At 47.3% G+C, this 17,718-nt stretch overlaps 1 protein-coding gene and 1 long non-coding RNA gene across 4 annotated transcripts in view; both read left to right on the top strand.

Moving 5' to 3' along the window:
- The first annotated feature begins 2,043 nt into the window (after nucleotides 1-2,043).
- Nucleotides 2,044-3,140, top strand: LOC306800213. Its single transcript, XR_013773773.1, has 3 exons — nucleotides 2,044-2,419; nucleotides 2,508-2,598; nucleotides 2,802-3,140. It is a non-coding gene; the product is annotated as an uncharacterized lncRNA (long non-coding RNA).
- Nucleotides 3,141-16,043: 12,903 nt separating this feature from the next.
- TRIM71 (tripartite motif containing 71) overlaps nucleotides 16,044-17,718 on the top strand; it is a 65,212-nt gene continuing 63,537 nt past the window's right edge. Inside the window, exons 1-3 of one of the 3 annotated variants that reach the window (XM_079301217.1) lie at nucleotides 16,044-16,290; nucleotides 17,129-17,424; nucleotides 17,574-17,707. The gene's annotated coding sequence lies outside the window, so the exon portion shown is untranslated. Of the gene's footprint in view, nucleotides 16,291-17,057; nucleotides 17,708-17,718 lie in introns of all 3 variants that reach the window. The other 2 variants (XM_079301215.1, XM_079301216.1) reach the window with 2 other exon arrangements.

Below are 17,718 nucleotides of genomic sequence, written 5' to 3'. Positions count from 1 at the left end.
CAGGTCCATTAATCCCAGAGTGAAAAGTCTGACAACCCAAGAGGGTGTGGGCTTTCAGAGAGGTCTTTCTTCTTGGTCCACAAGGTTTCCTCACAAGGCAAGACCCCATCCCGCACACACACAGCAGCAATGTCCCTATGTGACTTTTATATCCATTGGAGATTGATGGACCTGGATATCCACTGACTTGTGGCCATTAAGCTGAGATACCTTTCTGTGAGCCTGCCAACTATGCTCAGCCAGAGGAATTCCTCCTCTGGAAATGTGTACATTGAGGGAGTGTGGATTGTATGCGATTTTAGTTGCTATAGGATTAACCTTTACTCAGCCTGTAGGCTGGTGAGGAGGATTTAAGTGATGTGCTGGAAAATGTCCCCTGGAGATACTAATCTTTTCCCCTTCTTTCTTATTTCACTTTAAGCCTTCTTCAGGAAATTGCTTGTGGTTTAAAACTGAGATCTCTGATGTACCAGCAAATACATCTCCCAGGGGCCAGAATCTGCATTTCACACACAAAACCCACTTTAGTTAGCTCAGGTGTCTGTCAAAGCACCAGTGTGTAAATCAAGGCAAAGATGTAGAGAATGGAGAAATATGCTCCTGGAGCCATGGCACATGAAAGAGCACATCTTCAGAACTCAGCACGGGCTCTGAAAACCAGGATAACACACCACAGAAACTATTTGAACAACCAAGGAAAAACAGCGATTTACCTGAATGAAAATTTATTGAAGATTAGGTATGTCTTTTCTTGGGAAAGGTCTGCAAAAGTTGGGTATGACTTAGTATTGTTTGGGTGGCTTGAATTTCTAAAGGCTGGGCTTCCACTATAGTCCAAATACAGCCTGAGTAGGAGTTTGGCCATTTATCACCCTGGGAATATAAATCAGACCATGGACTGTACCCAAACTGCACATTCTGTAGGGTAATCAGGAATGTGAAAAAGGTTTATGTGCTTCAAAACTGAGCAACCAGTACTAAGCATGGCTGGCCAAACAGTATTTAGTATCCCAAATCCTGCAGCAAGCTGTAAAAGTTTCAGTTGCATCCAAAATGTATCATTAGGGCATTTCACGATTTTTGGTAGTCAGAATTTTCCCAAATATCTCCAAGCATTTTCATTACTTTGTAAATTTTCCCCAAATAGTTCAGACAAATTATTTTCAGCAGATGGCTTGTTATGAATAGCTTGTGGATTTTTCACTTTGACATCTGTACTGTGTTTACTGGGTGGTTTAATCAGTTCCTGGGCTGAATGACTGAAATGTTTGCAAGGGAGGAAAAATGAGCACAGGATACTAAATAAGAAACAGTGCATTTCAAGGACAAACATATTCAGCTGACTGTTTTCACAAACACTTTCAGAGATTTCCAGCAATTGCTGGCTACCCTGTGGATTCTGAATGTTGTTGTATATCTATGCCTGCAAGCCAAACTCATCTCACAGCCAAAGGGTAATTTTGAGCTTCTTCTCAATTTTGAGCAGCCATGTTACTTGGTCAGAACCCATCAGCAGAATTTTTGCTCCAAGTAGTTGTATTTTAACCACTGCCCAATCCTGACTGTCTCGACTCTGATGTGGAGGCAGTCTAACATGTTAGGCAGAGTTGCATGTCCAAACTATGCTTATCTCCTGGCTTTGTCTTCCTCAAAATAACATTGGAAGATAAGGTACACTCTTTCTTTGATCACTAACCTCCAACTCGTGAACGTTGACCACAAAGGATAAGTATGCATTGAACAGAAGTCCTAATGATTAGCACGTGATTACAGTTTCAAGGAATGGGAAATTTTGTTAAAAATTGAAAAAAAAGAAAGAAAGAAATTCCCCCTCCACCAAAAAAATACCAGAAACAGAAACAAACAAAAACCAAACCTAACCAAACCAAACAAACTAAAACCGTACCAAACATGAGGGAGGCTGAAAAGGAGGGGGAAACAAGGCCAGTATAAAAAATTTCAAATATCTTCAACAAAGCCATAAACAAACATACATTTGCTGATGACAATTAGCATACTCTTGCTTTGTAGTGTCTTCTCCTGCCTAAACATAATTTAACCTATTAAAAAATGGCAGTAATGGGGAGAAAACCACCAGGACAAGGATTGTCTCTGTTGTAGGTTATATGGCACATGGTATAAAGGGGTTCTAACACGGCCGTAATGCAAATATTGAATAAAAATAGCACTGGGAGGAGTGGCAGGAGGTTGTGAGGCTGCAGCACCAGTGGCAAAGCCATCTGCAGCAGCACAGGCTGCATCACGCTCCAGGCTCCAGCCCTGCCTTTTCTCACACCAGATGCTGCTGCACCCACCACCTCGGCTCACCCCCGGGTCCCCGGCATGTCTGGCACGCAAAGGCTGGCCTCAGGTTTCTTGAAAGGCTTGTGATTTTCTGCCCTGAGTTGCCATCCAAATGGTAAGTAATAAACACTTTAATAATTCATAACCAGTCAGTAATATCTTAAATAATTTAACAAACAATTTGTCATCTTTCCTTGTGGTAGAAGATGCTGGCTGGAAAAACGCTGAGCAAGGTTTTGTGTCCACCTCAACCCTCCCCAGGAGTGAGCTTTGCCCCTGCCTGAGCTCAGCCAGGTGGGTGCAGCAATGGGAGCCTGCCCTGACCTCAGGGAGGGGTGAGCACCAATCTGCTGGTCAGAGGAACAGGGGGAGCCACATACCCTCTCCTGTAGTGGTTGTCTATACTCAGAGCAGTATTTGTGGAGCTGCTTTCCTACCCACTGCCCTTGGTGCTGAGACACTCAATTCCTATCTCATGTATCCCTGCTTTCTTCCAGTGAAACATCCAGCTTCCCTGCACAACAGCACAGACCCTGGAAGTCCCAGCTCCTGCCGTGTCACCCAGGCTGTGAAAGGATCACAACAGGCCTAGGGCAGCTGGGGAGTCAAGTGGCCCTTCATTCCCACATGGTTTAATCAGCAAGTCCCAACAAGGTGGATGTTATCTTCCAAAAGCATGGAGAAGACCTTGGAGCTATGCTTAGTCCAAAGAACCACTTCAGAAGATAAAGCCCCAAGAGAAATGAGACAAAACACCCTTCAGTCAAAACCAGCAGTTTTACCTGTTTAGAGTGTAGCACACACTGCAGCATAACCCTGGCATTAGGCTAAACAGAAGCAGCCAAGGTCTCCAGGTGCCTGGAATTATACAAGTGCTTAAGAATGTAATTGAGAAAAGCACATAAGGAACACAAGTGGTGTCAGCCTGAGCATGATGAGTATATAATAAATCATACAGAAACATTATTTTTTATTATGTTTCAAAATAAGTCTGTGCTCTTATTTGCAAGCAGTTCTAATCCTGATAATGGATGCGATGCCCTGCACACAGGCTTTATTGGAAAAGATGTTGCATTGACTCCATTGAATTTACACAGGCAGAAAATGTGGTTGCCAGAAAATCAGCTGTTCCCCAAAAGCTATGGCATTTGCTGTGTCTAAGTATATATTTTCATTGAAGAATAGCAGGCCACCCCACTAATAAAAGTGTTTAAGACAACCCCAGCTTTGCATTGAGCATCTAGCTAGAGCAAACAGGCAGCCAGCCCAGAGGAGCACTGGGAGAAGGATGGCAAGAGGAGCAGGACAGAGCACCAAAGGGCAGCACTGCCCAAAAACCACACCAGAAGGAAGTGCAGCCCATTCCTGCCATCCATGAGGGTGAGAGCTCAGACATTTTGCAGAGCTTGCTCTCAGGAAATGGTCTAGCTGAAAAAAGGAGGGAAATCTCCAGTAGCACCCTTCTTAACCTCAAAACACACCTGCAGTTAATTGGCATGGCACATGTTTAAAAGCACCAAAGCAGGGCTTAGGACCTTTACCCAACCCCAAACAAGTGTAAACTTCTAAGCATTAAACAACTTTAAAAGTTCCCTCTGGGAATTAAAAGTCACTTTTATGACTCACGACAGAACTTTTTAAATGGCAGCTCCAGGATAAGGGAGAGCAGAGGGAGGGCATGGCAGGGTTCTTGTCCACTGTTGGGAGTTTGCTCACCAGGAGATGATTTTGTCCAACTGATCCTGGGGATCCAGTGGCTTCTGGAAACAGCCCCAGCCCAGCAGGAAACAGCTGTAGATGGCAGGCAGCTAGTCTGAAGCAGTCCTGGGGATTTCTTTGAACCAAAGGACTTGGACTTTACCCGTAATGCCTTTCCCATGATGAATGACATGTAAATTATCTCTCATAGCAGGTAGTATGTGTGTCAGCACTGGCATTTGCCAACAAAGAGAGTTTCTTTGGGAATTTTTAAATGACATCACAAATGTATGACCTTACTGTGTCTGCTTAACCACAAACACTAAAGCAGCACTAATTAGCTCCTTGGAAGTTCTCTCCTAGCCCTCAGTTCCCACTGTCTTTCTCCATCCCTGCTATTTCTTCTTTGACAGATCTTATTGTGCTCAGGAGAATCCCAATGTTGCAGTCACTGTATGTCCCAGAAGTCACACCTATTTGATGGTTGCAATATTTTTTGACTTCTTTTTGAAGTGATCTTTCCTTTGCCTCAAGGTTTTCCCCCTTGATAACCCCAGAACCCTTTTCAAAAATACACAAGCTGACAGGTTGGTGGATGTCAGAAAAACTGTCAGTTACTGTATGGGCAGGAATCAGCCTTCTGGGAGATGCAATGCATTATTCATCATCTTCTGAAGATCATCTAGAGGTCAGGTTATTTTGGCCTCAAGGTGGCTGAGATAGGCACTCAGCTGGCCAGGCTCCCTGTACCTGGAAGCCTGTGGTGTTACGCAAGGCGCTTGCATCAGAAACCTGAAAAGCAGAGAGGGCTTCATAGCTTTGCAGATCACTGCTAGCAGGATCAGATAGCTCTTCACTGGCTTTTGGAGACACCCTCAGGTCTCAGAGAGTCAGCACTTCAGGCTTTGCACAAAGGTAAAAGCTCTGCTGTTTGGTCACTGGGGAACTACAGTTTCAGCAGTTTTTAACACAATTTTCGGATCTGTACAATCAGAGAATAAAAGTTCAAAACTTCATCCTAAAAGACAAATTTATTCTTTTGGTTCAGAGCAGCTACCTGCCAGGGCCAGTGTGGTGGGGTGTTCTGGAAGTTTTGTTTTGACAGTCATGGAGTATCTTTGGGAGTTGTTTAATATTATGGGAAGTTTACAACCTTTTTCTCTTGAAAACAAAGTATAATTAGCCAGTTAGGTGAAAGCTTTTAGGGTGCTGTATATAGCTACATCAAGAAAAGACATAAAATCAGTTTTAAAAATAGGGGGTTTTTCATGTCTAGGATTAAAAAAAATAAAAAAAATAAAAAAAAAAGAGTGAAAAGTGATCCAGCATTACTAAGCAGAAATACTGTTTGCATCCAGAAAATACAAAGAATTTCCTCATACCTCCAGAAATGACACAGTATTCCCCATCTGATCTGATATTACCACTGTTGAAAAAGACACAACAGAAAGGCTTGAACTGGACCAGAGTCTCATATCCAAATTTGTGCCTCTCATTCAACTCTGCAATATGCATGCAATTTAAAGGATTAACAAGTATCAGCAGAAATGGAAACACTTCAAGGGACTAACTATAGTTCTTCAACCTGAGGAACCCAATATTGTTATTTTTTCAATTGTTTGAAAACAGACAGTAACACCGTGGATTATTTATTGGTCAAACTGCAAAAGCTCTGCAATTTTAATTTCAGTTATTAGCTGTGACTGTCCTGTGTTGTCCCCCACAAGGAGCATTTGGGCTGTGGTTTCCAGGCTGCACAATGCTCGCTGAGGTGCTGAGCATGGGGGCTTCTGCAGCAGCTCTTACTCTGCACAGAGATCTTCACTTGCTGCTTTTATCATACTTGAAGGTTGCTTTGTACATCTGTCAGCTTCAGCCAGGTCTGTGTTTGATCTGCCAATCAATGATTGACATGAGATCTGCCTTCAAAAAAACCCAAAAAACAAAACAAAACAAAACAAAACAAAAACCAAAAAACCAAAACAAAACAACAACAACAAAAAAAAAAAATAAGGCAGAGAGGAGAATCTGGGGAAGGGCCAGATGGTCAGACTCAATTCAGTACCTGGGAAAATTATGAAGTCCTGAGGGATTCTATGTCCACCTTGTGAAGGACAGGAGAGTGCCTGTGAATAGCCAGAATAGCCAGCATGGGCTCTCCAAGGGTAAGGAGTGCCTGACCAGCCTGCCTACCCTGCTGATCAAACATGTGCCCTGCTCTGCAGGGTTGAGGAGGGCAGTGGATGTGTCTTTCCTTGGCTTTTAGCAAGGCTTCCACCATGATCTCCCATAACATCCTTGTAGCCAAACTCAGGTGATATGGGCTGCATGGATGGACTAGGAAGCAGGTGAAAAACTGTCTGGATGCTTAGGTTCTGGAGGGAGTGGTCACAGACTCAACTCCTCAACAAGCTAAGAGACAATGACAAAACAAGAAGAGGTCAATATTCTGGAGAGCAGGGCTGCTGTTCAAGACTTGGACAAGATGGAGAAATGGGGCAATGAGGACCTCATGAAGCTCAGCATAGGCAGGTGGAAAGTCCTTCATCTAGAATAACTCCCTGCATTATTGGGGACCTACTGGGGACCTGGGCAGCAGCTCTGCAGAAAAGAACCTGAGGGTCCCTGTGAGCAATGGCCTGAACATGAGACAGCAGAGTGAAGGCTAATTCCAGGCTGGGTTGGATCAGCAAATGCATAATCAGCAGAGCAGCAGTGAAATTGCACCTGTGTTACTGTGTTCCATTTGGGCTTCCTAGTGCAAAAGAGTTATGAATATAATAAAGGAAGTGCAGCAGAGGAGCACTAAGATGGTTGGAAGACTGGGGTGTGATGTGCAAAGAAGAGCTAAGAGAACTGGGCTAATTTAGCCTGAGAAGACGGGGAGGGCAAGAAGAAGCAGTCAGGAATTGCAGCAAGGAAAACCCCACCTGGATGAAAGGAAAATCCTTTGTTGTGATGGGTGGGTCAGACACAGGAGCAGGGTCACAGAGGGGCTGAGGAATCTCCACCCCTAAAGATTTTCAAAACCACCCTGGTTATGTTTTCTGTGCCTGCTACCACTGCAACAATCACTCTCACAGGCACTACAAGAAATAAACATTTTACCTGATTATTTTTAAATTCCTACCAGAAGAGTGACAGATAGTACCATTTACTCAGTGAAGCCTTGAATGTCTTTTAGGAACACAGATGCTGTGACTGGCCCATGGGCAGTGTGAGGGCAGGAAGGTGAGTGCCTGAGGCTGTGGCAACACTCAGTCTCATCACGCTGGTATGGACCCCATGAAATGATTGAGAAAGCTGCTATAGCCACAGTTTACTTGGAATTTGGCCTGGAGTGAAGTCAACAAGAAAGAAAAAAAGCCTCTAACATCAAAGCTTTCCTTTCAGGGTCAATTTACACCCTCAAATTGTCTGTTGCCTGAGTCAATCTAACAGCTCCTGCTGAACAGGGAAGGTTTACTTACCTCCAAGGATCCCTGACCCACTCGTGCTCCAGCTCCCCATCCCATCACCTCCTCTGCTCAAGCACTCATCAGACCCTGCTGTCAGCTGCCTGGGGTGTCCACAGATGAGCAGCAAAGAGCAGAAGCTGGAGGCAAGAGCAGGACTTGCCCCTTTCTGATGTGTTGAGCTGTTAGATTGGCTCAGCCACCTCCTGTCACCTCCTGCCAAAGGGCTGGGTGGGAGGGTGAAGGAGCTGTCTGGCTACAAAAAAACAATGCCACCGCTGGAAATGCCTTGAACAGTCTCATTGTGGAAGAGATTCCATGGGATGTAGTGGCAGCAGATGGAGCAGTGGTCCTCTCTGAGTGCCACTGGCAAGCAATGGCAGGACAGGCACTGGCTGCTCTGCTTGGTCTCTGCACGGGAGATTGCAGGGTGCATTTACCACTCTCACAGGGGAGGTCACTCTGTCCCCTCAAGTGCCCACAAGGCCAAAACAATTCCCAGGTGGATGCTTTTTCTTCATCTACCCAAAGCCAAGGAAGCAGGCTATCTAATATTGGCTGGCATAGGGTCTGGTGAGAGGAGATTACTGACTAACCACTTATTTTTGCAAAAAAGAAGCTAGCAACATGCATGGGTCAGATTGTCTTTCTGCTTCATGTATCACAATCCAGAAGACTGTTCCCAACTGCTACTGCAAATCAGTCAAAAGTTTCCTGACTTGGTCTCCTAATCACTTATCTTTATTTCTAGTTCCACTGTATAGTTCATCATGCCTTGAGGACACAGGACAAAAGCCAGGAATCCTACAGTGCAACTGCTCTCTTAATTCCTTGGGTGTCTTCCCTGCTGATACATAGCAGAGATTGGCAACTAATCTATATATAGTACAGCACTGCAGCCTAGACACAATGCCTTTATTCAGCGTGCATGCATGATGATGTCAGCAATGGCTGTTTAATTGCATCATGGGAAGTGGAGGGAGAAAAGAATTGGAAAAAAAAAAATAAGAAAGGGGGCCCCTGGCCCCTCCACTTTACATAATTTCCTTCACCACCAGATGGGAATGCATGGGAATGCTGGCTCTGCATCTCAGGAGCTCCCTCCCCAAAGCCTGGCATTGCCACATCTGTTTCCCTGATTTCCTAGTCTTCTGATCTTCTTCACCTGCCCTGCACCCCACCACCTTGGGCGAGCTTCCTGAGATGCTGCTACCGCTATTTGATTTGGCTTCCTGACGCTCGCTCCCTCCTTCCTTATTTTCACTTCTCCATCTTGCAGTAGCATCCAAAGGCCTGTAGTTGTGAAACACCCAGAAAGGATAGGGTCTGCATGCAGAGACCACACAAAGCCCCCTGGCTGGCTGTATTTAAATAAAAGAGCATCTGTACTGCCAGGCAGTGGTTCACAAAAGGGGCTGTCAGGCTCAGCACAACTCCACTGCTCTGCAGCTAGCAGGGAACAGAAGATACACAGACTTCTCTTCCCAGCAGACATCCATCACCGTAAATGTACCTGGGGTTTATGTGAAAGGAGAGACAACACCCTCCCTGCTTTAGTACAGCAAAAAAGGGAAAAGACTCTCAGAGTGACAGTGCTCCCCTCTCTAAAACCTACAGTGTCGGCCAAATCAACAGCTTTAAAACTTTCCTGAATACCTATAAATTTCCTGCTCCTGCAAACAGGACCTGTGATATCCCCCATTTTAAGAAAGCTTCCCTTTGTCTTATCCCCCTGCCTATTTATAGCTGCTGGTGTGGAGGTGTACTGGGAAGGCTTTACACCAACAGGCACAGGGCCCTGCCGTGCATGGCGAGGAGGCACGTGCAAAGGGACATTTAATAGCCTCCAAGAAAGGGCAGCTCCTTGGGCTCCTTTTCTGGGAGGAGATTCTCTCCGAAGGGTTTTAGCTTCCTTTTTCCCCAGTGGCATGCGCTGGGGGCTTTGGGCTGTGACATGACTCAGCGGCTGTTTTTGTAGGTCCACTTTCACAAAGGACTGCAGGAATGCCATTGGGGTCTCAAGTAGGACAGGAGGCAGCTGCCTTATCCCACTGCCAGTGAGATCTTGCCAGGCCAAGAATTTCTCCCTTCTAGGCTCCCTGGCAGAGCAGTGAGGAGGAGAAAGGCCTCTTCACAGGTCACTCCTTGTTCCCAGAGTCTTTGCAGAGAAACCAAGATCAGAGACTTCAACCAAGACAGGAAACTCCAACCTCTTGCATGTCTGTGAGTACAAAAGCCTCAACCTGTAACCTGAGCCTGGAGGAATAGCATGCTGCAAGGTAGCAGAAGCTTCCTCTGAGTCCACCTTACAACTTTCCCTACAGGAAACACAATTATAACCACAATAAATACTCACATGAACCAGAAAGTTTGTTTAGCACACTGCCTGGCTGCTTGCTTGTGCATTCACTCTCGTAAAGGATCACATTACCTTTGTATGTACTGTCCCTGACCAGTGTTAGTTTCAACATATAAAACTCTAAACAAATTAGCTCCAAGCATGTTTCCTGCTAAGGACAATGCAGAAATAGCACAGCTTTTCCCTCTCAGCATTCAGTTTATACCTCTGACCTGTCTTGATCAGAGCAGCTGGAGGACAAAGCAGCACCTGAATGTGGGTCAGGATTAGTGCTGTATGTTACATGAAATCATCTGAGGGAGCCTGCCACTGGCGGAGGGTCACAGTTTGCCAGTGCTCAGGGAATTTTACTGCATGGCCCTGAGGGAGAAGCAAACTGTCTGCACTCCCCAGGGAGGCACTGAGGAGGCAGAAGAAGAGAGACACTGCTTGGATGCAGGCAGTCTTAAGATGCAGAAGGATGTAGGAGAAGAGATGGGAGGCACTATTGTCCCTCTGAACACACTGCACAAGCACTTCACCCTCCTCAGCACAAGGTCAGTGCTGCAGCATGTTGGGGGACACTCACAAGTCCAGTTTGGGGGCTGGTAATGAATAGCTGAGGGTGCCAGGCTTCCCAGCTCCCGCCGCCAGATCTGGAGGGGAACAGCTGCCTGCGCCCAGAGTTTACACAGCTGTGGGGAAGCATTAGCAGCTGACAAGCCACTCTCCCTTAAGCGTCAGCACACACCACCTCTCGCTGCTAGGGGCACTCCCCCAGCCGAGTAAAAGGATCTGGCAGATGTGAGTGAGAGTGAAGGTAAGGAGAACTTTTGAGTTGCAGCCGAGTTAACTGTGCGGAGAGGATAAATGTGGAGTGAGGGATGGCAGCAGAAACAGTGTCAGGAAACGGGAGGCTAATGACAAACCTTTTGCAGTTATTAGTCCATAAGGTTGGCACCTGCTTTCTACCTGCAGCTGCTCAGAGCTCGCATTTCTTGACCCGCAGAGCATGTTTGCAAGATATTTGCCAAGCTTTTCCTGAAAGGGAAAGGTGATCTGATGGGACATTGTATTGAAGGTGAGTTTGAGAACCTTCAAGACTACTCCAGCATCAGTTTTCACTCCCAGTCAGTGAAGTCACTTCTTGTGATTGAGACATGGATTTAGATCATCCTTAATGGTAGGCAGCACATTTGAAAGCTGTTTAGAACAGAATTAGGGTGAGAAGAACCAGACATTTGCATCTTCTGGCCTTGAGCCCATCCTTGGGGGGCAATAGTTGAGCTGTCATCATCAAAGATTAAAGCCAACACAGGTACTTAGCCTAACAAGAAATCTGATTGAACAGATGGTGAATAGAGAGAGATTTGAGAAGTCTGGAAGAGGAAACTGGCTTTAGAGATACAGTCATTGGGAGGTAAAGGTGCTAAAAGTCCTTGTGTTGCTAAATCCCCCTATGTTAGAAATGGATGATTTTCAGCCAGAATTTCTGAGAAGAGGGAGGAATTTATCAGAACTCACAGGGGGAAAATAAAGAAAGGTCATTTAGTTTCGTCTCAAATGCATACTGTGCAGTAAGAAAAGCTAGAGCAAGGCCTAAGAGTAAAGGTGCGTGTGAAGACATTACAATAGAAGTGAAAACACCCAAAACTTTCTATAGCACATTGAAAAATGACATTTTTTGCATTTGTTGCCGTCAGACCTTACTGCTGTAAAGCAAGACAGTAGGTGTTTGCTTCTTTCTGGGAGTAGAGAACTGATGCCTAAACCTGGCAGTGTCTTGGAGTTAAAAGTAATGTCAGCTGCTTGAGTGCAAGATGCCTGATTCCCAAAGCCAGCCCTTGTAGACTGCACAGATGCAAAGATGCACACCAACAACAGCTACAGATTTCACTTGCACATGTGCACAGAGGAGGCTCTCTCTGTTCCTCTCTGGATCCCATCACACCCTAACAAGCACATCTTTAAACTCAAGGTGACCCTGCTGTAGGGGAGATGGATGGATGGAGGAGGGGGTGTCAAGAGCTTGAATTAATATGCTGAGCAAGCCAGTTTCCAATGATTTATGCCACGGGGACAACACTTACTGCTTCTTTGCTCCCCAACCCTCCACCCTGCTCAAGATCCAGCATACCCTACAGGAAGCTCAGCAACACATGCAGAAAGTTGAGCTTACTACTGTACTTACTAATGGATCCAATGACAGATATATGGTTGAGCAAGAGTCAGTGTGCAGGAGCAAGCATGGCAAATTTGGAATCTGAGGCAAATTTAGAAGTTTGTGCTCGCAAGGGGAAAAATGAGGGAAGGAGAAAAAAACCAGCACAAATCAGTGCTAAAGTGGCAGAACTTAAGTGGCACAGTTGTCCATGGAGCACAGTTGTGGTGAAAACAAAAAAAAATATGGATATTCCTCTGAGTGTAATGAATAAGTCACTAACAGTGAGCTAAAAACCAACAACAAAACCTTCCTCTTTCATTTGTCTGGCACTATTTGACAAATGTGAAACCTCCAAAGGCTACACCAGCATCAAGATCTTGCTAAAGACTTTTCTTGTTAGTAGACCTGCTGGAAGTGATGTTTTTGTACATTGATTTACTAGATGAATTCTTGAGCAGAAGAGACAAATATCCAAGCAGGTTGTAATGCTGTGTCTCTTGTCTCTTTGTTAACAGATAAACAAGGAAGGGGATTCTCAGGGGCACCAGGACAGGGAGAGTTTTAGATCTTGGTGATCCCTAGGAAAACCTGTGCAGAATTTGAAGCGAAAAACCACTTTATTGGCTTTTTATGGCTGTGGCATAGCAATATTGAAGTTGGAAATGTTTTCTGGGTCCTTAGGTGCAAAACAGCAACAATGATAACAGGAGTTGTTCAGACCTCTCTGTTTATCATTACCTGTGCACACTTAGGGACTTGCACCAGCTCCTCAGCGACCCCTGCTCACAAGACCTGCTGAGCTGAGCTCACAACACTGCCTTGGTGTTCAGCAGGGCAAACTGCATCAGGCTGCTGGACCACTTCATGCAGGTGGCATAGGGGAGAGCTCTTCCTGGGAATGTTTGCCTCTAAAACTACAGTAAAATATCCCCAAACTCACAATTACTCTACCTGGTTCTATTTAACAAAGCTTTTAACCTCCAGACCCCTGGGCTTTCCAGCTGTATTGCTTTTGGCAGGAACACCATTCTGTTTGTCCTGTAGTGCTGCTGGCAGAAAGCAGATGCTTTCCTTCAAGAAAACGGAGCTTCCGAGTGGAAAGCACATCCCAGTATTCTAAGCAGATGTCAGAGAATGACTCAGGTGCAGTCTTCTGCCCCAATGTCCTATTTCCCACTAAAATTTAAGGGAAAAAAGAGAGAAAAAAAATTAAAAAGCATTTTTAATGCATCCTTTAGCTGCAGTGGCTGGGCAGTCAGTCAAGGACAGACAAATGTTGCCAAATAGAGATTTTACAACTAGGTAGAAGCTGGCTCCAATCTTCAGAGCTATTTCGATTCTTATTAAGTGTCTCTGAAGATCTGGCCATTCATGCCCAGGTTGTAGCATTGTTAGAATGTTTTAATGGTTAATGTTTTAACACAGTTCTGATGTGATCATGACATAATTATGATTTCAACACAGTTTAAAAGATGGGCTTGCCTTTTTTACAGTCCACATTGTTTCAAATTCAGACTAGCAATAGTGTATGAATGGAGGACAAAAGAAAGATGAGAGAAATGGGTTGAAAAAGACTGGGAAAAGTGGGATAAAATGTGAGAAACCTCAGCAGAGTGACACAAAGGAAAACCAGCAGAACGCAGAGAAATGTCTCAGACGCTCACGTAAGCAGGGAGATTTCATTTATTTGGCACAGAGGGACAATAGCCCTGCTAACCAGGATAGCTATTGTTCTTTTGTTTTTAAGAAACAAAAAGGGAAAATGCGAATCACTAGCTTCCCAGGGAAAAATCATAAAAGTAAGTTCTCATCCTGCTGTCCAACAAGGAATGAGAAGCCTCCCGCACTTCACCTATCGCCCCCACGCTGTTATTCACCCACGTGTTTGTCGGCTTAGAAAACAAATGAAATATATTGAGGCCCCACTCTGAGGAGAGCTGAGGGTGTTTTTATAGCAGAACAATTTAATTGAATCGAAAACCATCGAGTCAATGCATTAAGCAGAAAAATGCACGGTGCTATCTGCTGTGTAGCTGAGTGCACAAGTGCTCCAGCAGCCAGCGTTTCAGAAGGATTATAATACCGGTGTGTCCCCTTTAGCTTTATTTCAGCATTTTTTATACTGAAGACAGAAAGCCATCCATAATTGGAGGAAGCCTCAATATGTTGCATTCCTTCAGTGGTGGAAGTGGAGAGAAGAGAAAAGGAGGACTTTGATTCAGCAAGACAGAGGTGCTCCAATCCGAGGGTGACAGCTGGAGAATAAGGACCCTCTGTTCAGGGACAGTGAATTGCTTATAGCCTTTTACAAGCTCGGGGAGGGTGTAAGATGTAAACGAGCTTTGGGAGCTTTGGCACAAACACAGTGGATCCTGTCAGCAAAAAGGACCTTCCACAGCGCGTAGGTAGCATCGTGAGCCCTGTCAAGGACCATTTGAAGCATCGAGGCACAGAATTGCCCCCTTCAGCCGGTTTGTTGGAAAGCAAACAGCTGTCACCGAGGGAGGCAGGGGTGTCAGATATGCCTGGAGACATGCATCTGGGAATTTCTGCCCAATTAAAATATTTCTGAGCACAAAAGATGACAGTTTCCATTGAGGGAGGTAGTGCAAAGCGTTATCTGGGAAACCCAAACAGATCAAGCGTGCGCTTGTTGTTCAGGGAGTTCCCGCTGTTCACAACCGACTTCATCAGGGGAAGGACAAGCATCATAAGTCTCTGCGGCAGCCACAGGACAAATAAACAGAGCTGAGGCAAAGCTCAATGATTTTTTAACCTCTAGGTAGTCAAAGCTGTGGTGGATTTCACCTGCATGCTCAAATGTGAACATATGGATTTGTAGTATAAAGACCAAAGCCCCAGAGCCAAATCCTTTAGTGGTACATAAGGCAAGCTCTGAGCAGAATATTGTACTGAGGAGCATAATAAATATTCATGGTTGTTTACAACTTAATGCACGTGTGTTACCCCATGGACTTCATCAACGATTCCCATTGCTTGGGTCTTGCATAAGGATGTAAGCACTCCTGAGTTTCTCAGTTCTCTGAAGGGCTTTTTGAGATCCCCATAGGCATGGCTAGAGCTGTATTTAGTACATGTCAGCAGAAGGAAAAGGCATTTTTAAGTAGACAATTTAAGTTCGTGTTATTGGTGTTGTCTAAGGCCTAAACAGCATCTGTTGTTTGCACATCTAAGGGCTAAACAAAGGAGAAACATAAGTGAATATATTTTAATAACCAGTTTTCCTGTTCTGTGGTGGTTCTGAGAATTTATTACCATTACTGAACAGCAATTAGTTTTGAGTTTATTTTGCTTATTTACAGATGATTCTATTCACTAATCTGTATATTTTCCCCATTTTTATTCCCTTTCCTGGGTTTTTTGTTTGTTTGTTTGTTTCAATTTTTTTTATTTTCCAATCCCTAAATCAGTTTCACGTTTTAAAATTTCTCAGATTCCCAGCTCCCTTGTTAAGGGTGCAGTGCCATGCGTCCTCTCTCGCTACCACAACCCCGCTAACCAAGAGGGTGGCCACTCGGTCGTGCTGCAGAGCCGAAACTTTCCACCCACGCGTTGCTGGTGGCGGGCTATTTCATTAGAACTGAAATAATTGTTGCAGATTTTTGATTAAGAGCGGTCTCGCAGCAGCGCAAACGGCATCCCGGCTGATTTTTGCTAACTTCATCGCGGCACTTCGAAGGAGAGGAAGCCCCTGCCCAGCAGCAAACCTCCCCCCCTCCCCGGGCCGCCCGGCACCGCAGACCCGGTGGCAACCGCGAGAGCGCGGAGAGGAGCCCGTCAGCCCTGGACTGGGCGTCAGAAAACAATTACTCGAGAGACTTAATGTTTAAAGCTGCATTAACGCCTCGAAGAACGGCTTTCAAAGAACGGCCCCGCTAGCATCCCAAACCCAAAAAGGGCGCGAGGGGCTGGCGACCGCCCGAGCCGCGGCGCGTCAGACCCACGGTGGGAGGGGGGTCCCCGGCGCTGAGACCGGCGGTGTTAAAACACGGGGGGTGGGCGAAGGGGGCTGGATGCGGGCGGATGGGGGCAGGTCGGGCCGGAGGAGGGCGAATGTTTCCTGCCCGCCGCCGCCGCCCCCCGGCCGCCCCCCGCAGCCGGGCGGAAGTCAGCCCGCGCCGTCGGAGCTTAAAAGGCTCCCGCACGCCGCGCCGCCCCAGTGCCGGCGGCCGCAGCGGGGCCGGAGCCAGCGCCGCCGCCAGCCCCGCGCCCCCCCGGGGCCGCCCTCCGCACCCCGCCCGGCGGGGAAGGCGCCCGGCGCGATGGCTCTCCCCGGATCCCACGCCGCCTGGGACGGTGCTGCCGCATCAGTGAGTAATTCCTGCTAATTCACCCCCCGGGGCCGGTGGGCTCCGGCTCGGCAGATCGCGGGGGAGGCGGGCGTTTTGGTTTTCGCTGCTTTCCTCCACCGCCCTACCCCCTCCCTCCTCTCGCCCCTTCTTCGGGTTTTATATTATTTTTGTTTTCTCAATAAAACACCACGCGAAGAGGCGAGATGACAAAGGAAATGTGATCCTAGGCGCTGCAGGGGCTCAGAGCGAGAGAGAACCGGAGAGGAGGAGGAGGAGGAGGGGGCGAGCGTAGCGCTCTCGGATAGCATTGCACAGCGGCTCCAATTTGTGCGAGCGAATATAATACACCCCCCATGAATAATTCAGGGCGGCCGGCGGGGACCTGCCGCTGCTCCTCTGCCCGGCCGCCGCAGCCTCTGCGAGCCGCGCCGAGCCCGCAGCGCTGACCGGCCGGCAGCAGCCCCCGAGCCGGCGGTACCGCGTGTGCCGGGGCTGCTGCGGGCTCGGCGCTGCCCTCCGCGGGAAGCCCCGCGTAAAGGAAGGCGTCTGGCGGGAGAGGCGAGACAGGGGACTGCCCTTCTCGGCCGTCCTCGGAGCCCTTTTATTCTTCCCATCTCCTCCTCCGCGTCCCGCCAGCTTGAGTCTCTGCCGGTGGGGTGGGCACCAACGCCGCCCTCCATCCCCACCCCCCAGTCATGCGGTGGTGGAGCAGGCGTCGGCGGGGGAAGATTGGAGCCGGAGAAGTCTGCCTGGCCACTGTGTTTCAGTGCCTCTCTCTCTCCTAGAGCTGCTCTGGATTGCAAAAGTGGAGGGGGGAACTGAAACGAAATTTCCCCTTCCCCCCCGACAAGCACAGGTTTAAAGGAAAAGAGGAAAAAACCCAACGCCCCAAGAAGAAAGAGCGAAACTTGAGTTAAGCCCCTGCTGCCCCCCCCCCCCGCCCGGCCGAGAGGGACTTGCACTGCCTCCCCGACCCGGTTCTGCGGCCGTGGGGACCGGAGCCGAGACCCGGCGGACAGAGTTCGGTCCCCGCTGGATGCGGCGGGGACCGGGCGGTCGGCGCCCATGCACTTTCCGTTGAGGAAGAGGACAAGTAACCAAACCACGTTGTCAAACTGCTGACCCGAGGGGGAGATGAGAAGACTGTGTGAGGTATTGACCGATCGGGGAATCGATACAATTTGTCTAATGCAACGGGGGATCGGGGGTTAAGTACATGAGAGGGAAGAGAGGATCCATTTACTGAGGGAGAACGGGACAGCTACACCTTGATACCAAAAATACTCCCCCCCTCCCCGCAGCAGCCAGCCCGGCAGCAGCGAGGTACGAGGAGAGGACCCAGCTCCCTGCAGACCGCCGGATCGATGACACCGTATTTGCAAAACCGGCCCATCGATCCCACTTGGCAAAACGACTGATCGATGCCAGCTTGCTCGTAAGCTGCTT

Source organism: Erithacus rubecula (assembly GCF_903797595.1).
Source record: "Erithacus rubecula genome assembly, chromosome: 3".
Taxonomy (NCBI): Eukaryota; Metazoa; Chordata; class Aves; order Passeriformes; family Muscicapidae; genus Erithacus; species Erithacus rubecula.
This window is presented reverse-complemented; position numbering and strand designations above follow the sequence as displayed.